At 38.5% G+C, this 27,965-nt stretch overlaps 1 protein-coding gene and 1 pseudogene across 1 annotated transcript in view; both read left to right on the forward strand.

Annotated features, from left to right (window-relative positions):
* The window catches only part of PARD3B (par-3 family cell polarity regulator beta), a 1,003,697-nt gene that overhangs the window by 843,716 nt on the left and 132,016 nt on the right, over positions 1 to 27,965 (forward strand). The gene's annotated exons all lie outside the window — the stretch shown is intronic.
* Positions 12 to 19,376, forward strand: LOC107180342 (annotated as a pseudogene).

Below are 27,965 nucleotides of genomic sequence, written 5' to 3' on the forward strand. Positions count from 1 at the left end.
GTGTAGGTATAATGGAGCTAGAATTACAGACAGCTGCACAGGTGCAGAGGACCTTGAAAAGTAAGGTTGGGATTTTACACTCAAGGAAAATGTGATCCTGTATAGATTTTCATGGATGATCAGAGGTAGAAAAGGAGATAATCTTAGCAATAGAAGTTTGATGAAGTAGAGAAAGATAAGAGGTGACAAGGCCAAGGATCTTTAGGCTTAGCAGCTAAGGAAAGAGATAATAAGACCATCTGTCAGTACAATTGAAGTAGGTAGGAAAGAAGATGATTTCAAGCCCACCTCCTGCCAAAAATAAAATGTCTCATCTCTTGAAACGCTGATATAAGAGAGTTTTAGTCAATATACATTGTTAGGTGACCCCTGGAATTACACGCACAAGGAACGAGTTGACTGACCTTGGTTTAATGGGGCTGTAGCTTGAATTCTGGAGGGAGGAGGTAAGGGGGAAGGGTGGCGGACACAAAGAACTCTCATTCTAGATGAAAAAAAGACTTATTTTCCAGATTTCTTTTGGTCCTGACAACCACCCAGTCCCTATTAGTAACCAGCTTTTGTGTGATAGCATGATATATTGCATCTGTTTACCGTTTACATTTCCCCAGCTGGGTGATATTATGCACTTTCAATTAGGTTGGGGAGAGGAAGGGAAATCATGGCATTTTTATGCAGACTGTAAAGTGTAGCTTCACAAGACTGATTACCTTTCAGAGCCTTTCCAATAACCAAGTGGGAAGGAAGGAGCAATTTTTAATCCTTACTGTCAAGCTTCCAGGTTGATAGTATTAAAGAAAGATGGTCAAGTTTTTCTTTGGGATAAAATGAAAATATAAATTCCTATGACTGTGTGAGACAGCCCTGATAACTAAACTGTTAATTCAAACAACTGATTAAGAGTTGGCCTTTTCTCCTAAGCTTTCATATACGGCTGAATTTTTATCATGTAAATGATAATACCACTCATGAGCCTCCTCTGGCCCAGACCAAAGCCAATCTCACTTTCCCTAAATCAAACTGGTCTTCATAGCAATCCCCTTTGCATGCGTCCACTGCTAGAATCCCAGCACAGAGGGCCTGTTTCTAGGAACCTCCAAAGCCAATATTCCCCTGTACTAATTCCATGGAAATTAACGCGAGGCATTCTATTAAAAAAAAGTTCACTGGCCAAATGCGTATGAAGAATTCTGGGTTAAGCCACACTGAGCAAGTTTTCTTACTGCAGTCTTCATATCCCCAATATGCTAATATGCATTGTAAGCCTCTAAAAAGGAGCACACAACAATCAGCACTAACTTTCCAAATTGTTGTCCCCACACGCTTATTTTTTTCCCCAGATCTTATGGTTATTCTTTGGAATACAAAGAGACTCTATCCTAAGCCAATTTTCACCATTGAGATTTGACCAGTAAATAAATTTCTTAGGGTAATGTTAACTGTAGCCAGTGTAGAATAATATGAAAAAATATTATTTACTCCCCAACCCAGAGATATGTATAGGTGATAGTCTTTCCTTTGGCTCTGACCCCATTGTATTAATAAATGATCTGAAGCTCTGTCTTCAGTGGAGTTTCAGTCACTTGTCATATTTTTGGATAATAGATCAAAGTATGACTCTTTATACCAGAATTATCTTTATTCTGCTCTTCTCTTTCATTGTATCTAAAGATTGTTCTGCTCCCTGTTCTTTAAGTGTTAAAACAAGCAGTTTTTGTCTTGGCACACAATAAGTACTCGATAACACTACCTGGTATCATCATCATTATTATTATTATTATTGTCCTTTATCAGTGAAATTCTCAACTTTCCTGATATGCCTGGAACCAGGCGAGTCTACGAGGAGAGTGTCTATTAGCAGGAACCATGAGTTGCAAACCTACCCTTATGTACAGTTAGAGGCATGTCATTCGTTTTGTCATCTCTTTGGTCTTTCATTCAACAGACACTCATTTGGCATCTACTGTGTTCCAGCTACTGTAGTAAGTTCTAGGGAAGATACAAAGATGACTAAGAAATGGCCCCAGTCCAGAGGAAGTCGTATTCTAGTTAGAAGGAAATCAACACGTATGGAAATAGATCGTTGCAACATAATGTAAATAGAGGAGGAAGCTTTTCTAACTCTGCCGGTCAGGAAGGGTCTTCAAAAGGAAGTGATATTTGGACTGACTCTAGAAAGATTAGTAAATATTGACTCCATCCAGTAGAAAAATTGTTTTCTTCTATAAAAGAATTAGGACATACAAGGTTAAAGTGGCCTGAAACGGCATGGCATAGTAGGGAAGTTCAGAAGCATCCTGAACATGGAGTTTGGATGGGAAAGAAAGTAATATGAATAGGAAGTGAGTCTGGAGAGCAGGTTAGAGCCATGTTATAAATGAATAGGTTCTATCTTATGTTCACATCTCTTGATTGGTAGTAGCTGTCTGGAAATCTGTGATAAGAAGGGCTCTGAAGTTATGCTTAAATCATAGTGTCCACGCAGGGTTCCAGAGGATGAATGGAAGATGTGTGCAATAGGTATTTATACATTGGCTAATCCCATGGACAGTGGGAGCCATCAAGTGTCATAATTGGGGAGTGAGCTGATAGTTTTGTACTTGGAGAAAATAGCTCTGCCAGTTTGATGGCAGACAAAATGGAAGATGGTTAGACTCTGAGACAAATTAAAATATGATTACAGCATTGGAAGATGGGAAGGGCATAGGAATAAGAAAGTGGCATTGGATACAGGAGAAAATAAGAAAGTCAAAAACTTTGGTTTCAAACTAAGAGAAAGATGTTTAGCAGAGACCAGAGAAGTGAGGCTTCCAAATACTTCAGAGAGATCAGTAAAAAGAGAAATAAAGAGAGGATTTAGGAAATAGCCATTAAGAGGTCTTCAATTAATTTAGAACAATTTCAGCAGCTAGATAGGAGCAGAGAGAAATTGCAATATGATGAGAATTGATAAGGTGGTAAGAACGTAGCAAGGTTGGTGATAAAGAGAGCATTGATGTTATAAGATGGAAAAGTGGGGGCGTGCTTGGGTGGCTCGGTTGGTTAAGCGTCCAACTCTTGATCTTGGCTCAGGTCATGATCTCACGGTTCAGGAGACGGAGCCTACGTCAGACTCCACACTGACGGTGCAGTGCCTGCTTGGGGTTCTTTCTCCCTCTCTCTCTCTACCCCTCCCTGCTTACACACATCTGCACTTGCTCGCACTCTCTCTCTCTCTCTCTCTCTCTCTCAAAATAAATAAGTAAACATTTTTTAAAAAAGATGGAAAAGGTTGCAGCTTTGAAGTTCCTTACATAATAGTACAATAGACCCTTGAACAATTCAGGGGTTAGGGGCACTGAGCCCCACACAGTTGAAAATCTGTGTACAACTTTGACTCCCCTTAAACTTAACTACTAACAGCCTACTGTTGACCAAAAATCTTACCAATAACATATCCAATTAACACATTTTATATTTTATATGTATTACATACTATATTCTTACAACCAAGTAAGCTAGAGGGAAAAATGTTGAGAAAATACATTTATAGTACTGTACTCTTTTTTAAAAATCTGTGTATAAGTGGACCCACACAGCTCAAGCAAGTGTTGTTCAAGGGTCAAGCACATTTCAGAGCTAACCAGAGAATTCAGCGGCCATCCAGAATAACTTTCTAACATTATCATTGTAGAAACTGAGGCCTAGAAAAGTTGAATGACTTGCCCATGTCACACACATAGCACGGAGTTAGGACTTTATTCTAGATTCCTTTGTGTTATGCAGTCTTCTTTTCCCTACCCCACACCACTATATAGACCCATACTCTCATTTCCTACTTAAGGAAACCAGATAGGTGGATTGGCACCCCTTAGTCTCCCGGCATGCTAATGGCAGGTTAAATCTCGGGCTTTGGAATGACACTGACCTGAGTTCAATCCTCTTCCAGATAGTATTGCATGATTTCCAGTGAGTTAACTTTTCTGAGATGCTGTGTCTCGTCTTCATGCATGTAATTCAACAAACCTGAGAGTTCATCAGGGAACAAGGAGGAAGACGGGTACCTTTCTAGAGCTTACAGTCCAGTGGAGGCTACAAGGATGTACACATGCAGTGAGAGCACAGCGTGAAAACGTACTACTTATGGGAAACACAGCACAACTGCTGCAGCGGAGCTGGTGGGTGGGAGGCATAGAGAACGGTGTAGGGGTGAGAAAAACCATGGTATGTTAGAGGAACTACAAGGAGCTCAATAAAATAGAAACCTGAGTGAGAGAGTAAATGGCAAGAGATAAGAATGGGCGGGTCCGAGAGCTGGGCAAAAGGCCGATGATACAGCCTTGCTGGGGATTTTGGACTCTGTCCTGAGATGTGGGGCAGGGGTAGAGAAGGGAAAGCCTCCCTTAATGTGACACACATCCTGTGCCTAAACCTACTATTAAATGGCAATTTACCCTCCCCTCCTTATTTGCAAAAGGAGGATTATCATAACAGCTTTACGTGTTATGATGATTAAATACAGTCTTACAATTTGCATTTTTTGGTATCTCTATATAAAACTTCTATCTGTCCGTGTCTCCCTACGTCACAGAAACATGTCATATGTGTGGCCCACAGTGGCTTTCCAATAGGGACAACTAGCTTTTGCTTTTACCTCCCTGCTTCTCAAGGCTTGGCCCTGAATCTTCAGGCTTTCTAAGAACAACTTGGCTTAGAAAGGATTCTTCTCTAAATGATGGTGGCTAAACAGAGTCCCTATCACTATGACAGAATCATCAGACTGGATTTTCATGGCGCTGCTGCTTTCGGGATTTGAATACCACAGGGGTTAAGTCCTGTCTCCACATGCCTGACAGCTACTTGGGGTAGAATGTGTTGGTTTCTCACTGAGACACCAGCAATTGGAGGGCTCCCACAATATATGAACATTAAGGCTTTGTATTTGAGTGAGCTTAGAATAGTCCCAGGCATGTAAGGGACTGACACGGCTGCAGTTTTGCATTCATTCACATGATTCCTTGACATTCTTTACTAGAGGTTGCCAAATATCTTTGATCACATACCCTAACAGTAAAAATACTTTTGGGTGTTACTCCTCAAAATGTGTGCATTTGTTTCTAAGTGATATATTCGTACTTACCCTACTAATGATATTCTATGCATTATAGATTATATTATAAAATATAGGAATTAATGAAAGAATGAGATTTTTTTTGGCCATGAATAATGGTTCTATTTTCATTCTCACTTCAGATATACACACAGCCCATTTTGGAGACCACTGGTCTCAACTCCAGGCTCCATAAGGATACGGACCTTGCATGCCTTGGTTCACCATCATCTCCTCAGTCCCTAGATCAATCTGTACTCAGTAAATAGTTTTAGAATGAATGAATGAATCATTTGACAGAATCTTAGAGTTGAATGGGACTTTAGGGGGTCAAGTCTCACATCCCATCCATCAGAGGCATCTTCTCCACAAAATCCCTCACCAGATGTCATTTCACCCATATTGTCTTCCTTACAGGGACAAAAATTCATGAGACATCCTTTTTTTCTTTCAGATTACTCTAATTGATGTAGAAGTGCTCACTTTGTCTCTACCCAAATGCTGTCTCCATGCAACATTTACTATAAATCCTGAATTGACCTTCCTGGACACAGAATCTAAGCCTCATTAGTAGTTCTTCCTTCAGATATTTGAAGTGACTGTTATGACCACCTTCATTAACAAACATTTACTGAGCTCTAAATATGTTCCAGACTCTGTGTTTAGACCTGGACTTATGAGGATGAAGGAAACAAGCACATAGCCTTGAGAAATGTGATCATTTATTTAGTATAAATTCCTCTAGCTGCACTAGTCATTTAAATTATAACCCATACCTGTAGCCTTCTTGGTAGCCATATTCTGAGTGCTTTCAAATCTGTTGAATTTATGATTGCCTTCTGATGAGCATGGCATGGAGAACTGGACACCATATTTAAGATACAGTGGGGGAAAAAAGGCATAGAAAATCGATGGGACTCTGGCATCTTTTGATCTTAATTCATAGTGCTTATTAATGCAGCCCTAATTTTTATATAAGCTGTCATTATTGGCTTATAGTGCACTTTTTAACTAAAAGCCCTATCACTGTCTATTTTGAGTTTCTATCAAGCCAAATATTCCCAAATATTTTGTGCAAAATCCTATATTTGTACAGTTATTTCTTTAAACAAAAGATACTCTCCTTATCCTAGTTAAATATTTGCTTGTTAGATTTAGCCCATTGTTATAGCCAATAAAGATATTTTGAGGTGTTGATTTTTGTCCTCTAATATATTAGCTATCCTTCCTTGGTTTATACCATCCTCATACTTAATCATTGTGGACTCATCCATGTCATTGATGAGCTCGTTGATCAATGTCAAGTATAATCCCTGCAACTCATCACTCAAGACCTCCATTAATCAACACTCTTTGGGATGTTCAGTTAACTATTAACCCAGTCTACTATTATTTAGTGTGCATTCTCCAGTTCATCTGTGAACATTGTGGAAGACTTTGTCAAAATATTTTAGTGATATTGAGGTACACTGTGTTTGTGAGAAACCCTTGATTTACCAATCAAGTAACCCTGACAAGAAAGGGAATTCCTTGTTCTTGGTGAATCCTACAGCTTTTTTTCTCTTCCAGATATTCACACACAATATGTTCATTTAGATTTAATTATGCAAAATGAGACCTTTCTGTGGTTCAGTATAATACTAGGCACTTAATATCTGCATATTAAATACTTATTGACTAATATACTGCAGCTGTGAAATTAAGGTGGTCAACGGCACACAGCTCCTCAATATCCCAGTTAAGCAGCCTTGATTCCCAACACGTATTCACCAATGCTTGTAGGACACTTTCATTGAGTTGTAGCCCATAGATCACACAAAGAAGTTTAGAAACTATCCTTACCCTCAAGGAACTTGGTCTAACAGCTGAAACGATCTCATAAACAAATAATTAAAGTATGATGTGTTCCACTAGAATAGAGGTACATAAGGGACATATTATAAAAATTATGGAATTACATATGCATTCAATTTGGGAAAGACCTGAGATGGTGTATCGGTCTTTCTAGGAACGTGGTTCAAATGTATTAATTTTTCAAAGCCTCAGTTTCCTCACTGTAAAATGAAGAAATGAGTATACCCTATTTCCTATGGGATTGTTTGTGGAATAAATGAAATTATCCCAGTGCCTGGTTTAATAAATATTGACTGTAATTATTTAATAAGGTCATTAGACTACATATTATTGGATGATATTATATATTATTGGGCTATAAAGAAAGTTATTGAACTAAATACAACTATTTAGGAAGGTGATTGATTATATCTAGCTGTTGACCCCTGAAGTCCTGGGTTTAGGAACTTGTTAGATTCTATCTGTTTCATGGTCACATGGTTGATAGTTAATTCCTAATCCCATCCAAAACTCTCGCTGCTGTATTTCAATCATAAGAATTAAAAAGTAGAGACAGAAAAGAAAACAAGGGTTTAAAAGGCATGAAAACTAGAAAATGGCTCAGATTCTTTTAGATCAGTCATTTGCCACAGATTCACAGATTCACATCCATCATGTGAAGAGCATAGCTATTACACACTTACCTACTTTGTCAACTGCTTGTTAAAAATCATACCTACCTCATTAGATGTCCCTAAGCTTGCCATCAGAACTAACGTTATCTTCCTGCTACTTGAATCTGTTTAGTTCCCACTTGAACTCAATAGTTGACTATTGAATATGACAAGCCCAGTTCCTGTGAGCTCCAGAAGTCCTATCCCATTTGGCTGTAAACAACCAAAAATTCAACTGATACATTTCTTTCACCCTTTAAAGAATTTAGGTGGTTCAGGCCTCATTAGTGACTTCTTTCCATTTTTTTCCTCTGTTTTCCCCAGTAGTTAGATTGTTTTTCCATGTTACATCATGATTCTAAGAACCCTGTTGCAACTGTAGGCTTCATGTCCACTTTCAAAGAAGAAAGGCACAAATAGCCAATGGAATATGCCAGTCAAGTCCATCCCTTTGAAAAAATTTCCCAGAAGACCCCAACACTTTCTCAATAGGAAAAACTATATTCAAAAGTCTCTTCCAGGTTCAAGAGGATATTGAGACATAGTATTTCATCCTCAGTAAACAAAGACAAGAGAGAAAGGAGTTGCAAGTAGCTTGTAGGGAGCCATCCCGTTGTGTCTACCACAAACAGATTACCCCTAGATGACTTTTCTGCTTTGTTTTTCACTTCCATTAATAATGCAAAAGTTATAGATTAATGCTACACTGCACTCTGTTCAAATATATTATTAACTTCCTGTGGGAGGCTATCCTTATTATGTAGACCCTCTTTTATAGCTGAGACCAAAATATATCAGTCTGAGTAACTTCTAATATCACTTGAGTAAAGCAGGTGGGGGACATACATTCTTGGTTTTCATAACCACTGAAAAGTATGTTTTGGGAAATTCTAAGATCAGGGTGATGAAGGATAGAAAGAGTGTTAGTAGGAAAGCTTCCTAGCCAGGTGTGAACAGCTGGGTGTGAAAATATCTTGTGCTATTTGAACAATGCAGAATAATTGATATCTAGTTTCTTGATTCCAGAGATTTGGCACTTCATGGAGGCATGACTCAGTCATACACAGCTCATGCCTCTGTTGGTGTTTGTCCCCAACCCCTTTCTAGTGATTTTTCCTTTTCCTTTTATTTTAGTTTAACGGCTTTTTGGTCTCATTTCTGACTCACAGTTTTGTGAGACTGTGTGCAGGGACTTGAACAATAAATACAGTAGATGACTTGGAGATGTGTTTTTAGTTTCTACAAACAGAGCCAAAGCGATCTCATTTTACTTTGGGAATGCCAGTGACAAATGCCGTTTCCATAGAGAGTTAAAATTCATCAGTTGAACAAAGCAATCCGTTTTTTTCCTTAGAACATATTACCATCAATTTTTAAGTGACTTTTAAACAATAATGAGAAATCTCTTAATGAAAGAATCTCTATGACCAGATAAGTGCTAATAGTAACTGACATACCATTAACTCTACTTTCCTCCATCCCCTCTCTTTAAAACTTGATGTTCTCATTAATTTTTTTCTTTTCCATCTTCTGAGAGCCCTACTCTTGGGATTATGCTAGACTTGTGTCTGCCTAAGTTGTCAGCTTCCAGGGGTGACAAATGTAGATAACCTTCTCCTTTATTATACATGAGCTAGACCAGGGGGGTTAGTACTTAGTGACCATCCATCTGCAAGACCGCCACCCCCTTGCCATCTTCAACCACTGGTAGTAAGTGGACACGTTTGAGGAATGCTTGCCAAAGGGTTACTCTTCTTTCTTAAAGCTGTCATTTAAGCACTGACTTAACTGTTTTTCAAACAAATGACCTGATCCTTAAGATATATTTATCTAACTTACCCAGTTTACCAAGAGGAGGTGGGAGGGAGTGTGCAGAATTTCTTTACACATATAAATAACACAAAAGAATAGAACAGAATATAGTCTTCTGTCCTCTTGAGGAATACAGCCGATATTTTGTAATATTAATGGTGGTATGCTATAATAAGGGTTGGCCAAAGATGCTATAGGAGCACTTGAGAGGGGCACTGAATGCAGATCTGGGTGGTCAAAGAAGGCTCTCTGAAGGAATCTAAGCAGAAATTTATTGAGCAGGTAGAAGAGCATGTGCAAAGAGCCAAAGAGAAAATATGGTGCATTTACAGAACTACATGTATCAGAATATATAGACTGTGGTATGTCAATTAGGCCAGCTGGAGGCAAGAAATGAAGGTCAACATAAGCCATACTCTTAAATGTCATTATCGTCTAAGATAAAACATTCAGTCTCTAGTTCAAGAGCAACAGGGAACCCTTGAAATAGGAATGTCATGTTCACATTTGTGCTTTAGAAAGAGAATAGAAAACGTGGTGTTCTCATTAATTTTTTTCTTTTCCGTCTTCTGAGAGCCCTACTCTTGGGATTATGCTAGACTTGTCTGTAACTAAATTGTCAGCTTTCAGAAGTAACAAATGTAGATAACCTATGGGACACTGGAAGCTCAGAAAAATTAAGAAACTTGCCTATGGTGCACAAGTAATAAGTTGGCGTAGCCAGTGTTTCGACTCAGATATAAATCCAAAACCCATGCATCAGCTTCCACCTATGCTGGGTTCTTCAAACTGCAGGTTGTAACTTATGAGTACACCTTGAAATCAATCAACATTTTTTTAAGAAAATAGGATAGAAAAGATCACTGCATAGCTTATAATAACTATAAGAATTATTTAATAATTTTAATTAGATTCTATGTGTATGTAAAATGTACACGTGCATATATATAGAGGGTATGTATGTAGCTGAGTACTGGGACATGATGCAAAATTCATTTGTTACTGTAGATTACAGTAAAAATCCTCACCTGCCAGACATCCTTCTGTCCCTCATTCATTCATTCATTCATTCATTCCATTAAAAGAATATTAGATGCCTATCATGTACAAAGCACTCTACTCAAGGCTATGGAGGTACAAAGACATATCAGAATCCTTGGGCCTTGACTTACCTCTCTGTAGTAGTGCTAGATTTGTGTTAATCTACCACACTTACTCCAGGCCTCTTGTGACCTGTGGTTTGCATTAATCTATTAGGCTAAGCCACATACCTTTTCATTACACTCTTTGCTGATGTTAAAGACAGATTCCAAAGTGCCCTCTTTATAATTTCTGTATTTAATGCAATGTGTAATCAGGTATAGGCCATTGTTAGGTCAATTGCTTTCCTGTATTTATCTTTTCAAACACTAAATAATCAGCGGGATGAGAAAGGGCAGTAAAAGATAGTTTTAATGTTAGTACTCATAAATATCCAACATCTTAAAGAGATGTTTTAATATTTATATGTGGTGGAATACCATCCCCTCTGGAGAGCTGACTGAGGATTGATATGAACCCATCCAGAAATAGAATTCAAGAGATGTAACTTTACACAGACTTTTAATTAATCCCGAGCAAGCACTCTGGGTTCCCTCAAACTTGGTCATTACTCAGCCTCTCACTTTCCAAATTGCTAACATCTCTGAGCACAAGGCTAGGAGGAATATTCTCTTCAATGCAAATACAGTGGACTTTCTACATCAAGGTCAGTAGGTGGTCTGGGCCCGAGCCAGAGCAAAGCCTGACTGGATATTCTTATGCCACTTTCTCTACTGATTTTGTAGCTTCTCACTAGCTTAGTTATCTCATCTATAAAGTGAGCATAAGTATAGTGCCTACATAAGACTGTTACAAGGATTTAACTACATATATACATACTATATACAGATATATACAAAAAAGCATCTGTCAGTTAATAAGAATCATTCAAGCTTAAGTTAATATTATATATGCTAGTATCTAGGCATTTACATCATTCTATCATTAAGGTTACTAGGAATCACCTAGGAATGAACTGAAGTTGGGTAGAAAATTCTAAACAGCTCTTTCTTCTCCATTTAGTAGTTTTTGGTTTTGTTTTTTAATTTGGTGGGCCAATATGACTTCATGTATTTTTATTTATTTTTTCATAACCATATGCTTATAGTTATTACATATAGTCACATTTTATATAGTCATAGTTATTGTTAACTCTTTATTCTGAACTTTTTATAAAGTCACGGGAAGTTGCAAATATAGTGCAGAGAAATCCCTGTACTCTTCACTAAGTTTTCTTAGTGAAGTGTAACTATAGTTACATCAATATAATTAATTATAGTATAATATGAAAACCAGGAATTTGACAAGATACAGAATTATTTAATCACCACAGAGATATTCCCCATGCTATCCCTTTATAGTTAAACACCTTTCTTTCCACCATCCCCAACCCTCGGCAACCACTAATCTGTTTCCCAGCTCCATAATTCTGTCATTTCTAGAATACTACCTAAATGGAATGAAATAAATAGGGAACAATGTAACCTCTGAGATTGGCTTTTTTCACATAACCTGTTGACCTTGAGATCCATCCAAGCTCTCACAGGTATCAGTAGTTCATTCCTATTTATTGCTGAGTAATATTCCATGGTATGGATGCACCACAAGTCGTTCAATCATTTACCTATTGAGAGAATTTTAGTTGTTTCCAGTTTGGTGCTACTGCAACTAGAACTCTATAAATAATCATCGGCAGGTTTTTGTGTGAACATAAGCTTTATTTCTTCTTTTTATATCTTTTGGGCCTTTTATTTCCTTTTCTTGCCATATTGCACTGGCTAGAATTTCCAGTACTATGTTGAACAGCAATGTGAGAACAAATATTCTTGACTTCTTCTTGATCTTAGGAGAAATGCATACGATCTCTCCCCCATTGAATATCATGCTACACTTAGGTTTTTTTGTATATATATTTATCAAATCGAGGAAATTATCCTTGGTTTCTAGTTTTATGAGGGTTTTTTTCATCATAAATGGATGTTGAGTTTTGTCAAATGATGTTTCTGCTTCATCTTATATGATCATATGATTTTTCTTTTCTAGCCTGTTAGCATTTTAGATTACATTTATGGTTTTGCAAACATTGAGCCAGCCTTGCATCCTGGAATAAAACCTATTTGGTCATGATATGTAATTCTTTTTGTGTATTACTTAATTTCATTTGCTAATATTTTAATAAGAATTTTTACATCTATGTTCATGAAAGATATTGGTCTATTGTTTTGTTTTCTTTTGTTTTGTACTCTCATTGGGTTTGATACCAGGATTCATTGGCTTCATTGAATGGGAAGGGAAGTGTTACCTCTTTTTTTTCTGGAGGACATTGTATATAACTGGTGTTATTTCTTTAAACGTTTGGTAGAATTCTCCAGAGAAACCATCCAGGATTAGAGATTTCTTTTTTGGGAGGTTTTTAATTATAATTCAATGTCCCTAATAATTACAAGACTACTCCAATTATGTCATGTTGTGTGAATCATGGTAGCTTCCCCTTTCCAGGAGTTGGTCCATTTAAGTTGTCAAATTTACATATGGAGTTGTTCCTAGCATTTCCTTATTGTTCTGTTGATAGAATGTTCCCTTATTGAACCGCAGACCCTGTTATATCACCCTCTGTTTCATTTCTGACATTTGTAATTTGTGTCCTCTCTCTTTTTTTGCTTTGTCAGTCTTGTTGGAGCTGTCAATTTGATTGACTTTTTCAAATAACCAACTATTTATTTTGTTTTATTAATTTCCTCTATTATTTTTGTTTCCAGTTTTATTGATTTCTGTTCTTTATTATTTCCTTCCTTATACTTGCTTTGTTGTCTTTTTTCTCTCTTTTTTCTAGTTTCTTAAATAAGGAGTTTAGATTTTGTATTTGGGACTTTCTTTTTTTTCTAATGGAGACATTTATGGAATGTTTCTAATGGAAACATTAATGCTATAAACTTCTCTCCAGCTCTGCTTCAGCTGTATCCTATGTATTTTGACATACTGTGCTTGTATTTCATTCAGTTCAATGTTTGTTTGTTTTTTAATTTTCCTTGAACCTTCTTTGATCCGTGGATTATTTAGAAGTGTGTTGTTTCATTTCCAAATAATGGGAGATTTTCCTTTTTGTTGTTGTTCTTGATTTTATCACATTTTGGTCAGAGAATATGCTCCGTAGATTTTTTACTTTCTGTTTTAAAATTAAAATAACCTCCTATGGTTGTGGATGTATTCATTTCTCCTTTTAGTCTTGTCAACTTTTGCTTTCTATATTTTGAACCTTGTTATTAGTTTCATAAAACTGTATGGTTGTCATGTATTCCTGGAGAATTGACCCTTTACTACATTATTAACCCTTTATTACATTATTCTTAGTAATGACTACTGCTTCAAAGTCTACTCTGTCTGATATTGATATAGCTGTACCATCTTTCTTTTGCTTAATATTTGTTTAGTATATATTTTTCATCTTTTTATTTTCAACATTTCTGGATCCTTGCATTTAAAGTATGTCTTTTATGAAGAGGCATATAATAGATTTTGTTTTGATATCCAGTCAATTTATATTTTAATTGTAGTATTTAGTTGTTTTACACTTAATGATACTACAGATATAATTTGGTTTAAATCTCTAACTTATTCTCTATTTTCTATTTTTCCACCTATTCTATGTTCATTTTTCTCTCCTTTTTTTTCCTTTTTTAAAATGTTTTAACCAAGAATTTTATATGAGTCAATTTTATGTAACCTCTGTGAGTTTGTTATGCATTCTTCTACCCTCCTTTTAGTTCCTTTAATACTCAAAAGATGCATTCTTCATTTATTGTATTTCAAAATAAAGTAGTGTAGTAAAACCTTAGTTTGTGAGCATAATTCCTTCTAGAAACATGCTTGTAATCCAAAGCACCTGTATATCAAAGTGAATTTCCCCATAGGAAATCATGGAAACTCAGATGATTCATTCCAAATATTCATATAAAGATGATTGCAATACTGTGATATAACACAAAATAATAAAGAGAATGCAAAATATGAAGAAAAATAAACAAACCTGCACTTACCTTTAAAAACTTTCGTGGCTGGTGTGAGGGAGACAAGAAAGAAGAGGGTTACTGTATAGGACGACTTTCACTATCACTAACAGAATCACTGCTATCTGTTGGCTCCATGGAATCTTTTTATGCATGGGGACCATTGTATATGCTCACTCAGATGTTGACTACAGTACAGTATTAATAAACTCTTGTCATATACTATGTTAAATTTAACTGACAATAAGGCAGCAGAGGAAAGAGTCTATATCTGCAGTCAGCCTGACCTAGAATGAAGCAAAGAATTCCTAAGTTTACTCTTCTATGGAAAAGCAAAGGACTGTCCATAGATGCTTTGAAGTGACAAAAAATACACTAGTTCCAGTTGTGGGCACCTTCCAAAGTTCTGAAAAATCACTGATTTCTACCTAACACAGCAGCCTGAGATGAAGCATCAAAGCATGGGAGATGATCACCCACAATCCCGCAGCAAGAGAGAGTGACAAGAACCATTGGTTCAGTTGTGATCATGTGAAGTTCAGCATCACATACTACTTGCATTGCAAGACATCACTCATTTATCAAGTTAAAATGTATTATAAATGTTTGCTCATCTCGCAGAACACTTGCAGAACAAGTTACTCACAATCCAAGGCTTTATTGTACTTTTTTCATTTCCTAAACAATGTGTAGAACTTGGAATACTTCAACAACATTTAACCCCTCCTACTTTTTAGGCTATATTTTCATGTATTTTAAATATACATATGTTTTGAGCCATAAAGTGCACTGTAATTATTGTTTTATATGGTAACTATTTAACTATATCTATTTTTCTTTATTTCCTTCTGGATATCTTTGCTGCCATCTAGAATATTATTCCTTTTAACCTTTATGACTTCCCTAGTATTTCTTGTAATGTAGCACATCTTCTCAGTTTTTATTTCCTTTAAAAAATGTTTTTATTAATTTTTTCTTTACTTCTTGAGAGTATTTTCTCTGGGTATCTAGTTATCAGATCTTTTTCTTCTTTCAACATTTTAAAAATAGCATTCCATTGTTTCTGGCTTTCAGTGTCTTCACCAAAGTCTGTTGTCAGTTACTCCTTTGAAGGTAATGTACCTTTTTGTCTTCACTTGCTTTAAAGTTTTCCCGTCTTTGGTTTTCAGTTTTACTAAAATGTGCTTTACATATGTGTGCATGTGCATACGTGTTGTTGTGTTTAAAACTGGGTAAGGGTTTGTAGAGCTTCTTAAATCTATCTTTCATCAATTTTGGAAAATTCTCAGCCAATATCTCTTCAACTGTTGTTTCTGTCCAATTCTCTCTTTTTTTGGTACTCTAATGACGCAAAAATATTAGATCTTTTTATACAGGTACATGTTTTTTGCTCTCTGTTCTGTGCTTCTTCTTCTTTTTTTTAAATCTTTGATCCAGTTTGGTTATTTTTGAATGCCTTGTCTTCCAGTGTACTGATCTTGCCTTCAGCTGTGTCCAATCTTCTATTAAACCCATCTATTGAGCTCTTATTTTTAGTTATGGTAGTTTTCAGTTTTAACATGTCCATTTAATTTACCCTGAGATTATACTTCTGTGATGAAATTCTCCATCTTGTCATCTTTTTCTTGACTATATCAATTACAGTTATTTTGAGACCATGCCTAATCATAGAAGTATCTTAATTAGCTATTGTTTGATTTTCCACTTTGTTTTCAGTCCTTTGGTCCTATCTCCTGGTGTACACTGACTGAATGCTAGACATAGTGCTTGAAAATTGTAGAAATAATGTCAGGCCAACGTTATTTTTCCAGAGAGGACTTATTTTGTTTCTGCCAGGCAGTTTAGGGCCATATTGATTTATTCTCGTCTGAGATTTAGATGACTAGAAGCTGGATTTTAGTTGTTGTAAAGGGTACTCTATTTGTCGTTTACCCGTACTCCTGGGATGTATTTTTTGTTTTCCTAACTATAAATCTGAGTTGTTTACCAGACCCTTCTTTCTAAGTAGACCATGGACTCTAATTTCTATCTTGCCAATCTTATGAGAATGTCAAAATCTCTTCTTAGTCTCCAAGTCCCTTAGCCTTTAAGCTCTTCTCATTTTTTCTTTTTTCTTTTTTTTAGCATCTGATTCTATGCCACTTATGAATTAGCAAAAAACTTGCAGAGAAAAGTACCACAGGATATTAAGCTTGATTCAGTGTGCTTATCTGCATGTCAGAATCAATCTTGGTCCCTCAAGTTCTGGCTCCTTTCATTCTCCAATGCCTTCAAGCAGGTTTTTTCCTCATGTTTGTCCAGCTATTCTGGTTCTTCTCATGAAAGCGAGAATGCAGCAGACTATTCTACCATTATCAAAAATGGAACTCCCATATCCATTTTTAATGTTAAGTGTTAATGTTATGACAATGTAAATTTATAGTTAATACACTTTGTTATTAATGGACTAAACGTACTAATATATATGAAGGCCACATGTATAGGATCTGGTACAGAGTAGGCACTCATAAACAATTTCAGATTTGAATTTAAATATATACTGATTTGGGGCAAGGTGTAGAAGAGATTGGTCATTAGCATTAGCATTCAATGTTTTTCATGTTGGTCTTTCTTGTTGATGCCCCACAGAAGAGCAGTCACTCTATGCTCTTGAGCATTGGTCTTGTGAACCTTTACATTAATAGCATTTCCAAACAGTGTCTCTCCCTACCATGCTCTCGCTCAGAGACCCTCCAGGCCATCGTCACCATTTCAGGGACCATACTGAGCAAGAGGAAGGATAGGTTTGTTTTCTCTTGCAGTTAATGTCTCCGTTCTTCCATAAAAAGAATTAATCCGGTGGCGCTCCACTTCTACCATGGCTTCTGCTTGCTGCAGCTTTGTTCCTGCCTTTGTATTTTGATAGTGAGGCCGGTATTGGTGAAAGCTGGCAAGTGTCTTAAAAATTGGTTTTTCTGGGGACTTAAGTGAGCAAAAGTTGAGAAATGCCAAGAACAAGAAGCAGATATAGATCTAAGTGTTTTAGAACTTTGGGACATTATAGTACCAAAAGGCTTATAATGTGCCTTATTCCAGTTTAGAGTCTGGAAAACAACTTTCACAAGCATATGTGATTTCCAAATCTCAAAACCGATTTACTGGGAAGCAAAAAATGTAAAGCAGTAGACTTCAATGGTAATTTTCATATCATTTGAGTCTATACTTTTGAAGAGGCTCAGTTCATAAATTTCCTTTTGGGTCTTTTTTGTCTGTGAGAGGATTTCTCCAAACTTAACTATTATCAAATAAAGTATGTCCAGAATCTGTTCAGATGTGGGTTTTAGGCTCTAGAAGCATATTTATGAGGATTTTCAAGACTAAGGATGAGGGAAGTGATGATGATGATGATGGTATCTAATAATAGTATTCATTGAACAGTTAATATATTCTCAGTATTAAGACCTTTTGCATATATTGTGTTGCCCCTTGAACAGTATTTAACTGTCAGTTTATTACTTCTCTTGAGATGATTATCTTTCTTCTAGTGGTCAAAGCATAGAATTTGAAGTTGGGTACGAATCGTAGGTGTAAATCTGAATTCTACCACTCTGTGGTCCTTGACTAGAATATCTAACATCTCAGAGCCTCTCTTCACCTCCAGGGTAAAAAATGATACCATGTCTCAGAATTTTTAGATACTTGAAGAGTTAATGCAGCTCAAACCTATAATACTAGCTGCCTCATATTAAGTGCTCAAACAAATGTTAGCCATTTCTTTTCTCATTTTTCTGCCACTGTTGGTTAAGATGCCCTTTCCTTTACTAGATCCATCAGGCAAGGAAGTAGAAAAAAGAAATATCTAAAAATATAAGAAAAGGGGATTACCGCTGATGATGTATTAGGAAACATGGTTCTTTAATACTCATGTGAATTCCATAAAATTTATGATTTAATAACTCCCCATTCGGCCTTTCCACCCAGGGACGTGTCCATAGGGCATTGTTTTGTGTTCCCGTTGTTGCTTCACGGGAACCTTTCACAAGTTTGCAGGAGCCCTTAATGTCCTGCAAATGAAGGAGGAGATTGTCCTCGAATTCCTTGCAACAGGAACCCACTTAGGTGGCACCAACCTTGACTTGCAGATGGAAGAGCACATCAATAAAGAAAAGTGGTGGTGTCTACCATAAATCTGAAGGGCACCTGGGAGAGGTCTCTGCTGGCATTCCATGCCATTGTTGCCATTGAAAACCCAGCTAATGTCAGCGTCGTATCATCCAGGAATACTGGCCACTGAGCTGCGCTGAAGTTTGCTGTTGCTACTAGAACCACTCCTGTTGCTGGCCACTTTGCTCCTGGAACCTTCACTAACCAGATCCAGGCAGCCTTCTGAGAGCCAAGGCCTATGGTGGTTCCTGATGCCAGGGCTGACTACCAGCCTCTCATAGAGGCATCTTATGCTAACCTGCCTACCACTGGTCTGTGTAACTGACTCTCCCCTGTGCTTTGTGGACATTGCCATCCCTGAACAACAAGGGAGCTCACTCAGTGGGTCTTATGTGGTGGATGCTGACCTGGGAAGTTCTGCACATGCATGGCACCATTGCCCATGAACACCCTTGGGAGGTCATGCCCGATCTCTGCTTCTACAGAGATCCTGAGGAGATTGAAAAGGAAGAGCAGGCCGTTGCTGAAAAGGCTGTGTCCAAGGAGGAATTTCAGGGTGAATGGACTGCTCCTGCTCCTGAGTTCATTGCTACTCAACCTGAAGTTGCAGGCTGGTCTGAAGGCATGAAGTTCCCTACTGAAGACTGGAGTGCTCAGCCCCCCAATGAAGACTGGTCTATACCTCCCACTGCTCAGACCACTGAATGCTTAGCAGCAGCAACCACTAAGTGGTCTTAAGCTGCTCTTCCACAAAGGCAAACAAATTGGAAATAAGGTTGACAGAAAAGAAACAGTTTCTTAAATAAATAAAAAAATCCCCATTCGTTCAACAAATATTTATCGAGTGAGATTTGGACAAAGTCCTTAATGTCATGGAACTTATGATCTACTAGAGAAGACAAATATTAAATACTCCTTAATCATAAGTACTACCAAGGAGAAGCACCAGGTGCTAGAAACATATTTGACATCGTGAAGGATCCAGGAAAGATTAGCTGAGAAAGTGACATTTAAGTTGGGACTTGAAGAGTGAGTAGCCAAGAGTAGTTTGGTGGTGAAAGGGAAACGAAAGCATTGCAGACAGAAGAGCAGCATGGGGGGAAATCCTGATGTGGAAAGGTTGGCATGTGGGAAGAAGGAAAGAAGTTTCTCTTGCCAACACCAGACAGAGAACAAAGAGGATGAGTTAATCAGTCTGTATGGTACCTTTTCTTCACTGGCCCAAGAGGTATGCCGTAGCACAGATCACAGTATAGAAAAGGTTCCCCGTTTTCTTCACCACATCTCAGGGCACCCATCATTCTCAGCCTATTCAGGGACATGCATCCTCACTCCCAGAAATCTAACCCATTTCCAACCCCTCACTTACTCTCAGGGCTAGGAGACGCCTTATTAATCTGACACATGTATGCCTCTGCAGTTAAATTTCAATGTTTAAGTATCCATGGTAATGGTTTTCAAATGTGAGCTTTGCATCAGAATCACCTAGAGGGCTTGTTGAACCACCAAGTTCCTGACTGAGTAGTTCTGAGGTGGAGCCCTAAAATTGACATTTCTAACAAGCTGCCCATGGCACTGATACTGGTGGCCTGGGTTCCGTACTTGGTTGAGTCACTAGGTTAAGTTGTCTTCCTTCTTTCAACAATTTGACAGTCACCTTTACTTTCTTAACTCAAAGGAAAATGCTCAGGGAGTTTTTGAAAGGGAAAATACTAAAATCAAAACTAAACTCTGTGGGTGACTGCACATTGGCCTAACCAGAGTGTACCTTTTTGTGAGCAAGACTTACCTTCAATATGTGCATTCCCAGAGGTTAGCACATAGTAGGTACCCAATACATGTTTATTAGATGAATTGATGATCAGTGAAGGAATCACAGAATGGATGTAGCTTAGTGAATTTTATACATTGTTCTTTGGAAAGCTATCATGATTCCTTTCAGCCTGAAAGGTCTTCCAGGAGGCTAAATTGTCATTCTCTTGGAATCCAGCCTCAGAAATTGCAGAGTCAAGATATGCTTGTATTTTAAGTACTTACTTGGATTAAAAACTGAATTGCTAACAGGATTACAAAATGCCAAGTTTGCTGAGACTCAAATTGTTTATGCGCATGTTTGGTTCTAAGTTCTTTCGTCAATCAGTACATTTATGTTTCTAATTACAGTCAATGTTTGTTTGGTTGTGGGTTTGTTTTTTTTTTTTTTTGACACCTGCACATGAATTCTCAGTCAAAACGAGCTTCAGTAATTTGCACAGGTATAATATAACTAAAACGAGGCTCATAACCACCGATGTGTCTCCTACACTACGTGTTTAATGAATTCAGAGGTGTTGTACCTCAATTCACATTGTGATTCAGAAAACGGTCTGCTATTTTTCCCATTTTCACTCCCACAGTGTTGTAAAACATTTTTAATAAACCTCTAACAATTTTCCTCATTCCAGGAGCATGGAGTTTTAGTAGATGATGCAACACAACTTTCATTTGTGATTATTTTTAGGCCTGTCCTTGGGATCTCTGTATTTGGACACAAGAAAAAGAAAAATGCCCAAGATTACCATAATTCTCCAAAATATAATGTTTATTACTGCCACCAATCAAATCAATTACAGACTCATAGTCTAGTCCCTAAAGACTGGAGCTGGTTTTGATGGGGGCTATCCATCAAATCTCAGCTATGACCCAGGCACTGGCTCATGGGTCAAAGCCTTCCTGTTCTATGATGAACCATCCTGAACAATTCTGTGCCCAGTTTTTAGCGTGGGCCTCGACCCCAGCTGACACCTGTAAAATTGCAAGTAATTTCCCTGTAGGCTCTAATAATCAGAGGCCTAGTTAGAGAAAAAGTCATTTTAGCATCAGCTGACAATTATTTTTTTGCCCTGAATATCTTTCCCTGCCCTCTTATTTGGTTTGAACTGACTCACCTAATTGGGGTCAACCACGGAAAAGGAATATGCTGCTGGATTTGTTGTGTCTGAATGCCCAGTGCTAAAGAATGTCTTGGGGATGACCTCTCTTATTTTTCTTAAAAGATGAAAGTTGAAGAATTTGAACAATGCATGCATAATATCATTGCAAGAGTAAAATCAACAAGGGGAACTCAACCGGTCTGAGGACCATTCTCACACCTGTATCACCTTTGGGCATCCAGAGTACTTGTGGCCTGGCCAGTGCCTGGCCAAGGCCCTGCTTTCAAGCCCTTCAAAAGACAGCAGAATGATGTCAGTGTTAACATTTCACTGCACATTAATTCTTGAGAAAAAAAAACTGTCATTTAATTTAAGTGCTTATATGCATATGGTTAATTAAGAAGCCAAAATTGGCTATAAGCTTGGTAAGTTCTAAGAACAGGGAGAGAGAGATCATTATGCTTCTGCTCATGGTTAGCTATTTGTGAACCAGCTGATAATGTGCAAAATTAAGATTTCGTAAGTGGCATTTTAAATGAATGGTTAATGGCTGAAGATTAATTAAACAGTCAGAGTTGCTGAAGAAAAGCTGTTAAAAAATTATGTTTATAGGCCAGTCACTTGCATGCTGAACTGAAATCCTGATAGACTGTGGCCTTTCTGTTTACCAAGAGAGCATTTTCACAAAGCGGGCCTCCTGAAGGAGGAAAACCCACCCTTCTCACACACCATGCAGCCGTAACGGTAGCCTCAGGGATGTTCCTTTGGAATAAAAGCTACCAAGTAGGAAAATGGACTAGTGCTAAGTGTTAGATTGAAGGGATCTGTACTAAAACCTTCATCTCAGGTAGCCAGCCATATTTTCTTTCTTTTCTACGTGTTGCATGGTTCTGAGTTAGAGTAGGTAAAACCCATGGGGTTTTTAAGAAGCTATTCTAATTCTGTGAGAGAGGCCAAGATTTGCAGTATATTGTTTTCAACCTGCAGTGGATACTTCTTTTTTTTTTTTTTTAATGTGTATTTCTTTTTGAGAGAGAGACAGAGTGCGAGGGGGAGAGGGAAAGAGAGAGAGGGAGACACAGAATCTGAGGCAGGCTCTAGGCTCTGACCTGTCAGCACAGAGCCTGATGTGGGGCTCAAACTCACAAACCACGAGATCATGACCTGAGCTGAAGTCAGATGCCTAACCCACTGAGCCACCCAGACACCCCCGTAGTGGATACTTCTTTAAATCTAAAACTGCTAGCTCCATGGAGGTACAAGAATGGATTGTGTACTTCTGGCTCTACCATGGGTTCTTCAGGGGAAGGTTTACCTTGTGCATGGGAGGTGGTATAAAACTATTTTTTTAATTCATTTGTCATAGCTCACCTCAATAAATATTGAATAAATAAATGAATGAATCAGCTACCTCAAAGTTGTGTGTAGGAAAATATCAAAAGTTCTTTTATTTCTTTTATATGTTTTAATGTTTTCTCTCTCTCTTTTTTTTCAAGTTTATTTTACTTATTTTGAGAGAGGGAAAGAGAGAGAGAGAGAGAGAGAGAGAGAGAGAGAGAGATCATAGGAGGGGCAGAGAGAATCTCAAGCAGGTTCTTCATTGTCAGCATGGAGCCCGATGTGGGGCTCAAACTCACGAACTGTGAGCTCATGATCTGAGCCAAAATCAAGAGTCAGTTGCCCAATCAATTGAGCCACCCTGGCACTTCTCAAAGACTCTTTTAACTGCCTTCCCATCTGTGCAATTAAATGGCTACCCCACTCCTCTTCTGAATCAGGTGTCCATGTGTGCCTATGCAACAACCGTGCCCTCGCCTCAGGGACCATGTTGTCTCGTGGAGGAGACACAGGCATGTGAACAAGTAAATCACAGCCATGCTAAGGACAGTTAGAGTGGTCAAGGAGGGGAGCTAGGAACCTCGGGGTGGAGGGCAGTCAGGAGTGTATTTTCCTATAAGTTGGAAAGGAAATTAATTCTGCCTGTTTTTTAAAAAAACATGAACATTAAAGATAATTTTTCTTTTGAGTTCATTCAATTGCCTGCTTCCAGGCAGAAGACCCGAATCATGTAGGCCAGACAGTTGTGTCTCCTGTTTAAAAGTTCCCTAGAGATAGAAATCCTGCAGCCTCCCTTGGTATCCTGTTCCAGTGTTTAATCACCCTTCCAATCAAGAAGTTAATCCCATTTCCTCTTCTCCAGCCTTCTTTGGCTTGGTGAAACCTGGAAAACACCCATGAGACCCCTTGGAGGTCTTGAAAAGTTAATTAGTCGACACTGGGCTGCTCTAGGTTCAACAGTGTACCTTATAATGCTGAGGCTGTGTACCTGCACCATTGCAATGGTAGGATTTTGTTATATTTCTAGTAAGTCAGATAGTTTTCCTCCTGGTCTATAGACAATGAGAGCAATTTGACATTTCAGCATGTTTTAAAGAAGTTGTTTTGCTACATTTACATCTACATATTTAGTTGAATGCAACTGAAGTTTGGCCTAATGTCACTCAGAAACCAAACTATGTATGTTGATAAGAAATAAAATTAAGGATTAGGAATAATAACAGCCAACACTACACATTAGTGAGAATTTGCTATGGCAGACGCTGTAGTGATTGCTTTGCATGTATCACCTCACCTTCTGACCACCTGACCAGGTGGTACTAGGACTGTCCCCAAGGTTCAAATGAGGAACCCTAGTTGCAGAAGAGACAAGGAACTGGCCTGATATCATCAGGGCTGGGCCAAGATTTACACCTAGTTACCCCGAACGCAGAGCCTAGACACTTAACCACTGTGCTGTTGACTATCGAATTCTTTTTTAAAAATTATTTTTCTTTCTCTGGAATCCTATTTCATTTTTGTTCCCCCATGTGCAAAAAGTCCAAATCTATAACCTTTCCTTGTGGGAAGTAATAGTGCTGCTGAATAACAGTCCCCAGGCCAGAGGCAATTCTTGCTGCAATTATGGGCGTTTGAGTGGCAAGCACCTTCTGCTTTAAGAAAGGCATTAGTGGTTCACGTTAGAAAAACTGATAATTCAAAGCTTTTCCATTCTGGCAAAAATCAACTTGATGCAAAAGGAAAGAAAATAGGTACTTCCGGGAGAAAACCGGTGCCATGGAAAGGATGGGGTAAAAACTTGTTTGTAGACGCCAGAAGCATCTGGGGAGCAGTGATGTCCAATAATTGCAGCTAAAAGCTGCATTAATTGACCAGTGATGGGTAGGAAGCTACCTCCAACCAGGATCCCCAACTCGCTGGTGCTCTTTTCATAAGCAAAGTAAGATGCGGGAGGTCACCTTCCGTGGGGTTCTCCATACAGAAAGGAAGCAGCTGTGACAGAGACTGTATTTCTACAAAGGCAAAGCTTGGCTTTTCAAGCACTGCATGGGAACCACCAGGGGATCTTGTTAAGATGCAGATTTTGATTCCAGAGGGCCAGGGTGGGCCTGAGGTTCTGCATTTCTAACAAGCTCCCGGTGCAGCTCGCCCTGCTGGCCCCGGGACCACACTGTGACTAGCGAGGGTGCAGACCAGAAAAAGGCAGTGCTTCGTTGGCATTGTTTTAATCATTTAAAATAAATATGCAGCAAATCTTTTTAAGACCTTCTGAAGTTTCAGCTGTCATGTCGTCCTATCAGTGAGATGGCCAAGAAAGCTCATGCCTTAATGGGCCAGAACATCCCACAGCCTCGCTCGGGCTCTGTTTCCTGGAAGGGAGAGTATGGCTTTCTTTGGTCATGCTGGTTTTGTGACTGCCGCCCTGGGCCTGCAGCAGGGTCCCTGTTTTGACCTCTTGCTGCTCTCTGAGAAGCCGCTTGCACGTTAGCAACATGCTCTGATGCTCCGTCTCCACATATGAGTAGACATAAATTTGGATTTCTTTTCTCGAGCACTGTTACAAACCTGCCAAGAAAAGGTTTTTCACTGCAAATAACTAATCCATGTTTCCCACCACACCCCATTCAATTAAGAGTCTCAATGGCTCTATTTATCCCATCATTTGATATAAAGGCCATTATATTAAAATCATGTATTATTTGTGGATTGGTAATATTTTAACTAAATATTAACTTCTCTGATAAAGGATATCATCCCCATTGACCTGCACCCGAAACTAGTTTGCGTGAAAGTTTTTAGAGTATGTGCTTTTGGGTGTTTTCGTTTGAATGCCAGTATTTGAGATTAAATTATTTATTCCTTTTTTTTGAACAACAACAACAAAAGTTGATACCACTAGAACCATTTATAACTGTGAAAGAAAGAAAACAAGAAATTTTTTTCTGGAGGTTGGGTTGCATCTCAGTGTGTTTATTAATTGTGGGAAAATGCCACTGAGTTGTAACAAATGGGAAGATGGTCTCAATTAATGAGAACTTCTTCTCTATGTGGGAAACAGTCAAGTCAAGAACAGAATCATTAAGACCAGCCTGATGTCAGGACAGTGGGGCTGCATGACATTAGTTTACAGCAGGTCTGTGCAGTAGAAATATCACGGGAAGTGCGTGTAGAATTTTAAGTTTTTAGTAGCCTCATTTAAAGAAGTAAAATTAGTTTGACACTATGTTTTATCTACCCCAATCTGTGCAAAATATAATTTCAACATGTATTCAAAACACTTATTATAGAGCTGTCTTACACTCCTGTATTCATATTAAGTCTTCAAGATCTGGTGTGTATTTTACACTTTGCAGCACATCTCAGTTTGGACCAGCTGCATTTCAAGTTTTCAACAACCACGTATGGCTATTAGCTGCCATATTGGACATACCACAATCCCTTCAACATACTTCCAATGGTGGCTGATGCTTCCATTTGAAGTTTTCCCGATACGGAGTACAGGGCAATGGGAAGACCCTCTCATTTAAGGGTAGCTCCCACGGCAGGAAACTTTTTTTTATCTTACACCCCTAACTGCTGCTCTCTTTCACAGAGTTTACCGGCAAGAGTAAGAAAAAGACACATAAACAATCAATTTCCACTCCCAGGGAACAGATCTGTCAGCTCTACCTTTTCCATGTCTAGAGAGATGTGCCCCAACTTAAGTGTCAGCTGCTACACAGTGAGGTAATCTCAAAATGGGCTGAGCGAGACAAGATGCAAGTCTAATCACATCCCAGATCTGTCCTTGTTTTGCCTGGAAGAAGACAGAACCAACGATCTAGCTCAACTTAAAAGTCTACCTGAGACAGGAGAATAGAGCCCGGCCTTCACACAGGAGTACATGTAGTCCCATCATATAAAGATTTGTCAACAGCTAACTCAGGCAGAAGGTGACTAATTATAACAGTATAACACCCATGTGATTCTCATTTAACTGCAATCCTTCCTCCCTTACCAGTGGTATTCATTCTAGCCAGGAATAGTGAAGAAAGTGCTTTAGAGCAGAACCTTTTCTTTCCTTGTGTTTAACTCTTAATCTTGGTAAACTGATCACCCTCTCAAGATGTCATGTCTCCAGAATTTTATAATGACAGACTTGGTCTTCACTTAATTAATACCCCTTTTTAATTACAAACCTTTCTTGCCTACTACTGCTGTTTTGTGACTCTAACACCTCAATATAGAGCACCATTAGTGACCTAGTTGCTCAAGCTAGAGATGTAGGGTTCCTTCTTGAGGCTTCCATCTCCCTTAGCGACACACCCGTACTCTTTCCTATGGAGATCCATGAGAATGGGTAGCTTTGGTTGGCCTGTCTGTGCACTGCCTTTCCCCAGTGAGGAAATGCCGTTGGGTCCAACCTTCCTTGAGCACTTCTTCTGATCCATTGTGCTTTCCCTGTGACACGCTGCCCTAACCTGGACAAGGCTCAGTCTGGGATGCTAGAGTGGCTGAACTGGGGAACATTGTCTTTTGCTCCCTACATGCATTGCCTTTTACAAATGCCTCTCAAAATATAACTCTCTATTTGAAGCTCTTCTTTCTAGAGCTGTCCTTGTCCTCCCAACTTTCTAAGGCCCACAACCTTGGTTGCATTACCCAAGACCCTTGCTCTAAATGGCCATAGTGCCATTTCTCTCTATGCATTTTTTTCCCCTGGGTGAAGTTCAATGTGTTACTCAGGATTTAGCACAGATATTACTTGTTTATTTCTTCAATGAGATATTGAAGTAGGAACTATATTTTGTTTCCGATCCCAGCGTAGTTACTGAGGCATCTGGTGTTCAATTAATATGTATTAAATGAATGAATGAATCCAGGTGGCTCCATTCTTAGCTTTAAGATCACAGAGATTTCTTGTCACACTCTTGGCCTGGCCAACCTGCCGGGCTAATATGACTTGTCTGGCCTCCCAGTCAGCACAGCCTCCCTCCGGTTGTCTCTTCCCCCTAATCGGCAGTGATGCTTGAGTGTCAGTGATCCCACAGGCTTCTCTGGTCCTTGTCTCTCAGGATTGAGGTAGTATATCCTACTT

This window comes from Panthera tigris, chromosome C1, assembly GCF_018350195.1.
Source record: "Panthera tigris isolate Pti1 chromosome C1, P.tigris_Pti1_mat1.1, whole genome shotgun sequence".
Lineage (NCBI taxonomy): Eukaryota > Metazoa > Chordata > Mammalia > Carnivora > Felidae > Panthera > Panthera tigris.